Genomic DNA, 9,498 nt, shown 5'->3' on the forward strand with positions numbered 1-9,498 from the left:
CGGACAGTACAGGTTTAAGAGGGGCTCAATTAAGGGCACCCCTCCCAACTGTTGGGGCTCCTCTCCAGTTCAGTCATGTGACCCAAGCCTGGTTGGGTCCAGGGACTGAAGAGCAGCCCAGGTCAGGGAGATCGGAGGGAATAAAACAGGCATTGCTTTCTTCTTTTCTGTAATCTCATGCAGATGCTGTGTCGGCCTATATTTGATTTGCAGTATTGCACTTGCTGTCAGTGAACAGGCTCCTAATTCGGGGATGCCATATACATTACAGCATAATCTGTTCTTTTTCCAATTGTTTGCCATAGAGATTATTGAACAAGGTCAAGTAACCTCCCTGGGCTGAATATTATGTCCTTCTGGTGTATCTATTCTGACCGTGTATCTTCTGGTGTATCTATATGCAAGCAACACCAAGGACTGTAGCCTGCTATGTTCTTCTTTTCATGGAATTCTCCAAACACAAATACTGGAGTAGGTACCATTCCCTTCTTTGGGGGATCTTTTGGACCTAGGCATTAAACCCAGGTCTGCCGCATTGCCTTCATATTATTTACCCTTTTTTTGTGTGTCACCAGAAAAGCCCATAGTATCTATTAGAGATACCAATTTTTATGTATGTGGAGGGAATAAGAAAGGAGATAATCCTTGTGAATTATCTATTACAGATACAGATTTTTGTGTGTATGTTAGACATACGAATTTGTGTGTATACGTTAGACATACAGATGTCTCTGTATATGTTGAAGGAAGGAGAGAATCCTTGCATATTATATATTACATGTAGAAATTTCTATGTATATGTTAGAGATACAGATTTCTGTGTATGTATCAGTTTTGATTTCCTAATTCACCCCTGGCCTTTACTGTTTCTTTTTTGTTATGGAATTCCTTGTTTGTGTTTGAATTTTCAGAGTCTCTTTCTCTGTTGTAAAGTAGTTCATTTGTGTCTCTTTTTTTATTTGCACAGAAGGACTGTCATATGCTATTTTCTTCCTCTGTCTAGCTGATTTCACTTAGTGTATGATCTTCCAAGGTCCATCCTTGTAGTGACAGATGGCATGATTTCATGATCTCAGTGGTGGCTTTTCAAGGCTGAGTAATAGTTGAGTGTATATATGTATCACATACTCTTAATCTTTAATTTGTTGGTGGGCGTTTTCTTGAATCTGTGTCTTGGCTGCTGCATGTGGTGCTGCAGTGAGAGTTTGGGTGCGTGTGTCTTTTGGAATGCTGGTTTTCTCAGGATGCAGTCCCATATACGTCAGACCTTAGGCTTAGCTCCTTTGAAATGTTTTTATTCTGGCACATGGAGGCTATCCTTTCGATGGCTGTTGCCAATGTCCATACCACAGACCAAGTCGGGATGGGGGGAGGGAGTGTTAGATCTCTTGCCAGCTCTCTACCGCATTTATTGTTTGTAGAATTTTTAGAATGGCCATTCTGACCGGTGTAATTAGATTTCTTGTTGTTGTTTTGATTGACTGTCCTCCTGTATAATTAGAGATGCTGAGAATCTTGTCCTGTGGTCCTTTGTGGATTGTTTCTTTTCTTTTTTCTCCTTAAAGTGTGTGTAGAAAAGTTACCAGATGCAGTTGGCTTCTTGAAAGTCCATTGTGTTTGCAGTTTATGTCTGCAATGCCCACCCCAGGACCTTTCATGAGGGCAGCTGTCAGCAGCCCCACAGGCCTTGTCAACCGGAGGTGCCAGCAAACAAGGTGTTTAAATTGTAGTTACAGGACATGTCCACCAGGCGTCAGCACTGCTTCATGTCCAACTTTGGTTCTTCAGGCAGACTGAGACTTCAGGAAAGTTGGCTTCCTGTGCTGTGAATTAGAGTGTAATGTGCCTGAGCAAACATCCAAGTGAAAGGTTGTTGCTGAGCCATGAAAGATGCCCGGATTCTTGGCCTCCGGAGGAGAGGAATTCAATTTGGGGCCAGTGATGAGGCTGGATCGCTCAGAGCTTTTGTGTAATAAAGTTTTATTAAAGTATAGAAGGGATAGAGAAAGCTTCTGACATAGACATCAGAAGGGGACAGAAAGAGTGCCCCTGCTAGTCTTTAGCTGGATGTTATATACCTATCAGCAAGCTGTTCATTAGAGAAAGCAGATGTCTCAAAACTCAGAGTGGAACCAGGCCCCTCACCCGCAACATGCATTTGGAGATAACATTGGCACAAGGTGAGCCATCCCGGGCCATAAAACGATTGACATGAATCTTAAAGAAAGACAGATTTCCAAGCAAATATATAGTTTCATTAACATAGATTAGGCGAGCAATGTATGAGTAAAACATACAGGTTTGTTGAGCCATTGTTGGTTCTGAGTCTTAACCTACTTCAAGAAAGACAGAGTCTAGGGTGAATACATAGTTCATTAACACAGCTTAAGAGAAACATTTCCATAAGAAAAACATATTGGTTAGCTCAAGATTTGAGAAAAGTTAAGTTCAGGTGGAGCCGGGTGTCATCATGGCACCACATAATTTTAAGAGAAACCTCGTTTTACTTTTGTATAGAGAGGGGGAAAAAATCTGACACTTGTTTGTTTCCTCCTGCTGCTTAAGAGAGAGACAAAAAATGTCTGACGCTTGAAGCCTATTTCCTCTGTTTGGAGACCCCTGGCCTTCCTGCCTGTTATCCTCTCACAGGGTCCTGTGTCTCACTGCTTCTTCCCCTTAAGGCTCACCCCTCCCTTTCAGATCCCAGCCTGGGGCACCACTGCCTGCTGAGCCTTCAGCTAGGGACCCCAGCATGAGGAGACACAAAAGCTAAGTGACTTTTCCAAGGTCCCTGTGGCCAGAGGGTCAGGCCACCATCCTCTGGGGGCACTAGGGTCTATGGTCCCAGCCAGGGCAAACCAGTCGGGTTTAAGAGGGGCTCAATTAAGGGCACCTGCCCCAACTGGCTCGATCGCTCTCCAGTCCAGTCATGCGACCTGAGCCTGGTCATGTTCCAGGGATTGGAAAGCAGTCCAAGTCAGGGAGATCAGTGTTTGGGCAGGGGGCGGGAAATAAGCATTGCTTTTTTCCTTTAATCTCATGCCAATACAGTGTTGCCCTATATTTGATTAGCAGCTTTGTTCTTGTCACTGTATAGGTTCCTGATTCTGTTATGGCATATACATACAGCATATATCTTCTTTTTTTCAGTTCTTTGCCATGGAGATTATTGGGCAGGGTGAAGTAAGCTCCCTGTGCCGTACATTATGTCTTTCTGGAGTATCTATTTGGACTCTGTTACCTAAAGAACAGTATACCCCAGGGTTTCTCTTTCCATGGATTCCCCAGGCACGGATAGTGGCATGGGTAGCCATTCCCTTCTCCTGGGGATCTTTTGGACCCAGGGGTTGAACCCACATCTCCCTCATTGCCGGCATATTCTTAACCCTTTGGCCACCAGGGAAGCTCTGAGTATCTATTAGAGGTACAGATTTTTTATATATGTGGAGGGAAGGAGAAAAGAGATAATCCTTTGTATGATCTTTTACCAGTACAGATTTCTGTGTATATGTTGGACATATGGATTTGTGTGTATATGTTAGACACAGTTTTCTGTGTACATGTGGAAGGAAGGAAGATAATCCTTGTGAGTTATCTGTTACAGATACAGATTTCTGTATATATTTTCGAGACACAGGTTTTTGTGTATATGTAGTCCTGAATTCCTAATTAACCCAGGCCCTTTATTGTTTCTTTTCTTTGGAATTCCTTGTTTGTGTTTGAATTTTCAGAGTCTCTTTCTGTGCTGTGAATTAGTTTCTTTGTGTCTTTTTTATTTGACTGGAAGGAACATCATATGCTACTTTCTTCCTCTGTCTCCTGAACACACTTAGTGTGTGACCCTCCAACGTCCATCCTTGTGGCCACCAGTGGCATAACTTCATAATTTCAGTGCTGCTTTTTCACGGTTGACAAATAGTCCAATGTATATATTTACCACATGTCTTTAAGCTTTAATCTGTCAGAGGACACTTTGTCATTCTGTCTTGGCTATTATAAGCAGGACAGCAGTGAATATTGGGGGGCATGTGTCTTTTCGAATGATAGATTTCTGGGAATATAGGCCCAGGTGTGGATGTCATATATACTAGGCTCAGCTCTCTTGAAATGTTTGTAGTCTGGCATACAGAGGCTGTCTTTTCTTGGAGAAGGCAATGGCACCCTACTCCAGTACTCTTGCCTGGAAAATCCCATGGACGGAGGAGCCTGGTGGGCTGCAGTCCATGAGGTTGTGAAGAGTTGGACACGACTGAGCGGCTTCACTTTCATTTTTCACTTTCATGCATTGGAGAAGGAAATGCCAACCCACTCCAGTGTTCTTGCCTGGAGAATCCCAGGGACGGGGGAGCCTGGTGGGCTGCCGTCTATGGGGTCGCACAGAGTCAGACACGACTGAAGCGCCTTAGCAGCAGCAGCAGGCTTAGCTCTCTTGAAACGTTTGTATTCTGGCATGCAGAGGCTGTCTTTTTTAAGGGTTGTTGGCAATGTCCATTCCCACCAACCTTGTATTGGGGTTCAATCAGCTCCTGGCCCTCACCCACATTTACTGTTTGTAGACCTTTGTGGATCTCCATTCTGACTGGTGGGATTTGATTTCATGTTATTGTTTGATTGTCTTTCCTCCTGTAATACTTAGGGATGCTGAACATCTTCTCCAGTACCATCTTTTTTTTCATAAAGGATTTGAGGAAATTCACCTGTTGCAATTGACTCCTCGAGTTGGTTGTGTTTGGAATCCATTTATGCAATACACTCCCCAGGACCTTTCCTGAGGGCAGCTGTCATTAGCAGCCCCATAGGCCTTGTGAATGGAGGTACCAGTAAGCACAGGTGTACAAGTTGTAGTTACAGGAAATGTCCACAAGGCGGCAGCACTTCTTCATGCCCAACTCCAACCAGAACCTTAAGGAGCGCCGGCCTCTTAGGCCGTGAATTAGAGTGGAACGTGCCTGAGCAAATAAATACTCAAGGGCTTGTGTCTCACTACTTCTAAGATTCTCCCCTCCCCTGGAGACTCATCCCAGCCTTGGCCACAACCTCAGGTGAGGGGCCCAGGAGGCTGCAGTCCCAGGAAGGGTCCTTGAATTGAGGACCGCAGCACCTGGAGACCTGGAGGCTACAGTATGACTTTCCCCAGGCCTTTGAGCTCAGAGGGTCGTGCCACCATTCTCTAGGTGCCCTGGGGCGTGTGGTCTCAGCCGGAGGATACCAGACAGTACAGGTGTCATAGGGGTCTAAATTAAGGGCACACTTCCTGATGTCATGACCCCACCCCAGTCCATAGGAAGCAAGCCTCCTCAGGCTCCAGGAATGGGATTGGAGCCCATGTCAGGGAGGCAAGAGGCAATGAAATAGATTCTTCTTTTATTTCCTTTTCTTTTCTGTAATTATGCTTTTGCCATGTTGGAATATAGTTGATTTGTGGTTTTGTGCTTGTGATCAGTGTATGGCTGCTTTTTTCAGTTATGATGTATACATACAACATATCTGTGCTTTCTTGAATTCTTTTTCCATAATGGTTATTGCAGAAGGTAGAGGAACGTTCCATTTGCTGAACATCAGATCCTTGTGCAGTTTCTATTACAGACAGAGATTTCACGGTATATGTTGGACTAACAGATTTCTGTGTATATGTTAGTCCCAACCTATTCCGAATGCATCCTGGCCACCTTTTTTTTTTTTTTTTTAATTCTTTTCTTGTGTTTGAATTCTCAGAGGATCCTTTTGTGTTGTCGTTAGTTCCTTTTTCATTTCTTCTTATGTTGCCTAGAAGGTCTTCATCTGCTATTTTCTTTCTTTGTCCTGCAAATTTCACTTAGTGTATGATCCTCCAAGGTCCACCCTTGTGGAGATCAGTGGCCTAATATCACAATTTCAGTGGTGCCTTTTTTTTTTTTTTTTTTTGCTGAGTAATAGTCTATGGTTAATATGTACAACATCTTAAGTTTTAAGCCGTGGGTGGAAATATTGTGTTTCTGTGTCTTGTCTATTGTAAGTAATGCTGCAGTTAACAATGGGGTTCATGTATCTTTTTGAATGATGGTTTTCTCAGGATATAGCCCAGGTGTGGGAATGTCAGACCTTGGTTTAACTCTCTTGAAACTTTAACTTCTGACATGCAGAGACTGTCTTTTCTAGTGACTGTAGCCAAATGTGCATTCCCACCAACTGTGTATGGGGGTTCCCTCACCTGCCGGCTCTCTCCTACATTTGTTGCTTGTAGACTTGTGTGGATGGCCATTCTGACTGGTGTAGTGTGATATTTGTTGCAATTTTGTCATTCTTCCTGTAATAATTAGGAATGCTATGCATCTTGTCCTTTGGGCATTTTGGGTTTTTTTTTTTTTTTTTTTTTTCCTTTAAGAGTGTGAGGAAAATTTACCTGTTGCAGTTGGCTTCTTGAAAGTCAGCTGTGTTTGGAATTTATATCTGCAATACCCACCCCAGGACCTTTCCTGAGGACAGCTGTCATTAATAGACCCCCAGACCTGTGAATTACACCTGCAATTAAGCACTTCAGGTCAAAGTGTAGTTATAGGAAATATCCACAAGGCAACACAGCAGCTCTTCATGCCCAACCCTGCTTCATTGGGCAATGAGATCCTTAGGGAAAACCAGCTTCCTGGGCTGTGAATTAGGGTGGAAAGTGCCTGATCAAACACCCGAGGACTTGTGTCTTACTGCTTCTTCCCCCTAAAGCTTCACCCTCCCCTCTATATCCTCCCACCCTGGGCCACAGCACCTTGCTGAGGTGCCCAGAAGGCTGCACTCTCAGGAAGGAAGCTTGAACTGGGGACCCCAGCACCCAGAGACCTGGAGGCTAGGTTACTTTTCCAAGGTCCTGGTGCTCAGATGGTTGGACCACCATCTTTGGGGTGCACTGGGGACTTTGTTCACAACCAAGCCAACCAGACCATACAGGTTTAAGTGGGGCCTCAATTAAAGGCACCCTGTCCAGCTATCTGCCCCAACCAGTCCAGCAGTGGGACCCAAGCCTGCTCAGGTTCCAGGGATGGGATAGCAGCCCGAGTCAGGGAGGTTGGAGGTAACAAAATGGACATTCCTTTTCTTTTACTTTTCTTTACTCACCAGTTTTGTGCTTCTTGTCAATGGGCAACTGTCTGATTCAATTATGACATACACATACAACATATCTCTTGTTTGGGGGATTCATTTTCCACAGAGATTATTTCAGAAGGCTTAGGAAAGTATCATCTGCTGAAAATCGTGTCCATTAGGATTACCTTTTAGAGATGCAGATGTTTTGTATTTGTGAAAGGAAGGAAGGGAGGAGATAATCTTTGTGAATTATCTATTACAGATATCATTTTCTGTGTATATTTTGATATGAAGATTTCTGTGTAATTTGGAAGGATGAAAGAAAGGAAAAATATAATCCTTGTGGATTACCTATTACAGATACAGATTCCCGTGTATGTTAGTTGTGACCCTTTGAATTTATCCCTGCCCCTTTACTGTTACTTTTGGGGAATTGTTAGTTTGTGTTTGAATCCCCAGGGAAAGTTTTTTTGAGTTTTAAATGATTTTCCTTCATATGTTTTAAAAATTTTGCCTGTAGGGATATCATATTCTTTTGTCTTCCTCTGTCTCAGTAACTTCACTTAGTGTATGATCCCCCAAGGTTCATCCTTGTAGTGACTTTCGGCATAATTTCATAATTTCAGTGGTGGCTTTTCAAGGCTAAGTAATAGTCCATTGTATACATGTACCACTTTTTATTTAGATTTTTATCTGTCAGTGGACATTTGCTTGGCTCTGTTTCCTGGCTCCTGTAAGTACTGCTGAAGTGAACGTGGGGTGCGTGGGTCTTTTTAAATGATGGTTTTCCTGAGATGTATGACCAGGTGTGGGTATATCAGATCCTAGGATTAGCTCCTTTGAAAGTCCACCCTCCCCCCCACCCCCGGCATGCAGATACTCTCCTTTCAGTGTCTGTTGCCAGTGTCCATCTCACGGACTGTGTCAGGTAGAGGAGGCAGGTGTTACATCTCCTTCTGGCTGTCTGCTGCATTTATTGTCTGTGGACTTCTTAGAATGGCCATTCTGACTAGTGTGATTTGGTTTCTTGCTATTTTGATTGATTTTCCTCCTGTAATAATTAGGGATACTGAGCATGTTGTCCTGTGGCCGTTTGGGAATTATTTTTCATCCTTAAATTGTGTGAATAAAACGTACTTGTTGCAATTGGCTTCTTGAAAGTCATGTTTGGAATTTATTTCTCCAATACCCACCCCAGGACCTTTCCTGAGGGCAGCCGTCATTAGCAACCTCACAGAACTTGTCAATTGGAGTTGTCAGTAAGCAAGATGTTTAAGTTGTAGTTATAGGAAAAGGCAGCAGCACTGTTTCATGTCCAGCTCTGGTTCTTCAGGCAAACTGAGCCTTTGGGAAAGGTGGCTTCCTGGGCTGAGAATTAGAGTGGAACTCGCCTGAGCAAACACTCAATGCCTGTGTCTCACTACTTCTTCCCCTTAAGGCTTCACCCCTCCCTTTCAGACTCATCCCAACCTGGGGAACTGCTCCCTGCTGAAATGCCTAGGAGGCTGCACTCTCAGAAAAGAGGCTTCAGCTAGAGACCCCATCACCAGGGGACCTGGAGGCCAGGTGACTTTTCAAAAGTTCTCGTGGTCAGAGGCTCAGGCTGCCATTTTCGATGCACTAGGGTCTATAATCCAAGCCAGGGCAATCCAGATAGTATAGGTTAAGGGGGGGGCTCAAAAAGGATACCTGGCCCTGCTGTGTCAGCCCCTCTCCAATCCAGTCATGGGTACCCAAGCCTGCTCAGGTTCCAGGTATGGCAAACAGCACATGTTGGGGAGATCAGAGGGAATAAAATAGGCATCACTCTTTTCTGTTCTTTAATCTCATGCTGATACAATGTAGCCCTATATTTGATTTGCAGTTTTGTTCTTATTGTCAGTATACAGGCTCCTTATTCTGTTATGCCATATACATACCGCATATCTGTTCTTTTTTCAATTATTTGCCAGGGAGGTTATTAAACAAGGTCCAATAAGCTCCCTGTGCTGAACATTATGTGCTTCTGAAGAATCTATTCTGACTCTATGGGACCCCAAGGGCTGAAGCCCGCTGGGATCCTCTTTTCATGAATTCTCCAGGCAAGAACAGGCCTCTAGGTAGACACTCGGCTCGTGTGTGACTATGAGGCCTCAGGGCAGACTTTTAGCTCCTTGTGTCTATGACACCTCCAGGCAGACGCTCAGCCCGTGTCTCTCTAGAGGCCTCAAGGCTGATGCTCAGCTCGTGTGAGACTATGGGCATCTAGAAAGACTCTCAGCTCTTATCTACATCTTGTCCTGTAGCCATTTGGGTTCTTTTTCTCTCTTCTTTTTTTCTTTGCTTAAAGGGTGTGAGGAAAGTTGACCTCTGAAATAGCCTTCTTGAAAGTCGGTTGTGTTTAGAATTCATTTCTGCAGTACCTGTGGCAGGACCTTTCCTGAGGCAGCTGTCATTAAC

This window comes from Bubalus kerabau, chromosome 19 (genome assembly GCF_029407905.1).
Source record: "Bubalus kerabau isolate K-KA32 ecotype Philippines breed swamp buffalo chromosome 19, PCC_UOA_SB_1v2, whole genome shotgun sequence".
Lineage (NCBI taxonomy): Eukaryota > Metazoa > Chordata > Mammalia > Artiodactyla > Bovidae > Bubalus > Bubalus kerabau.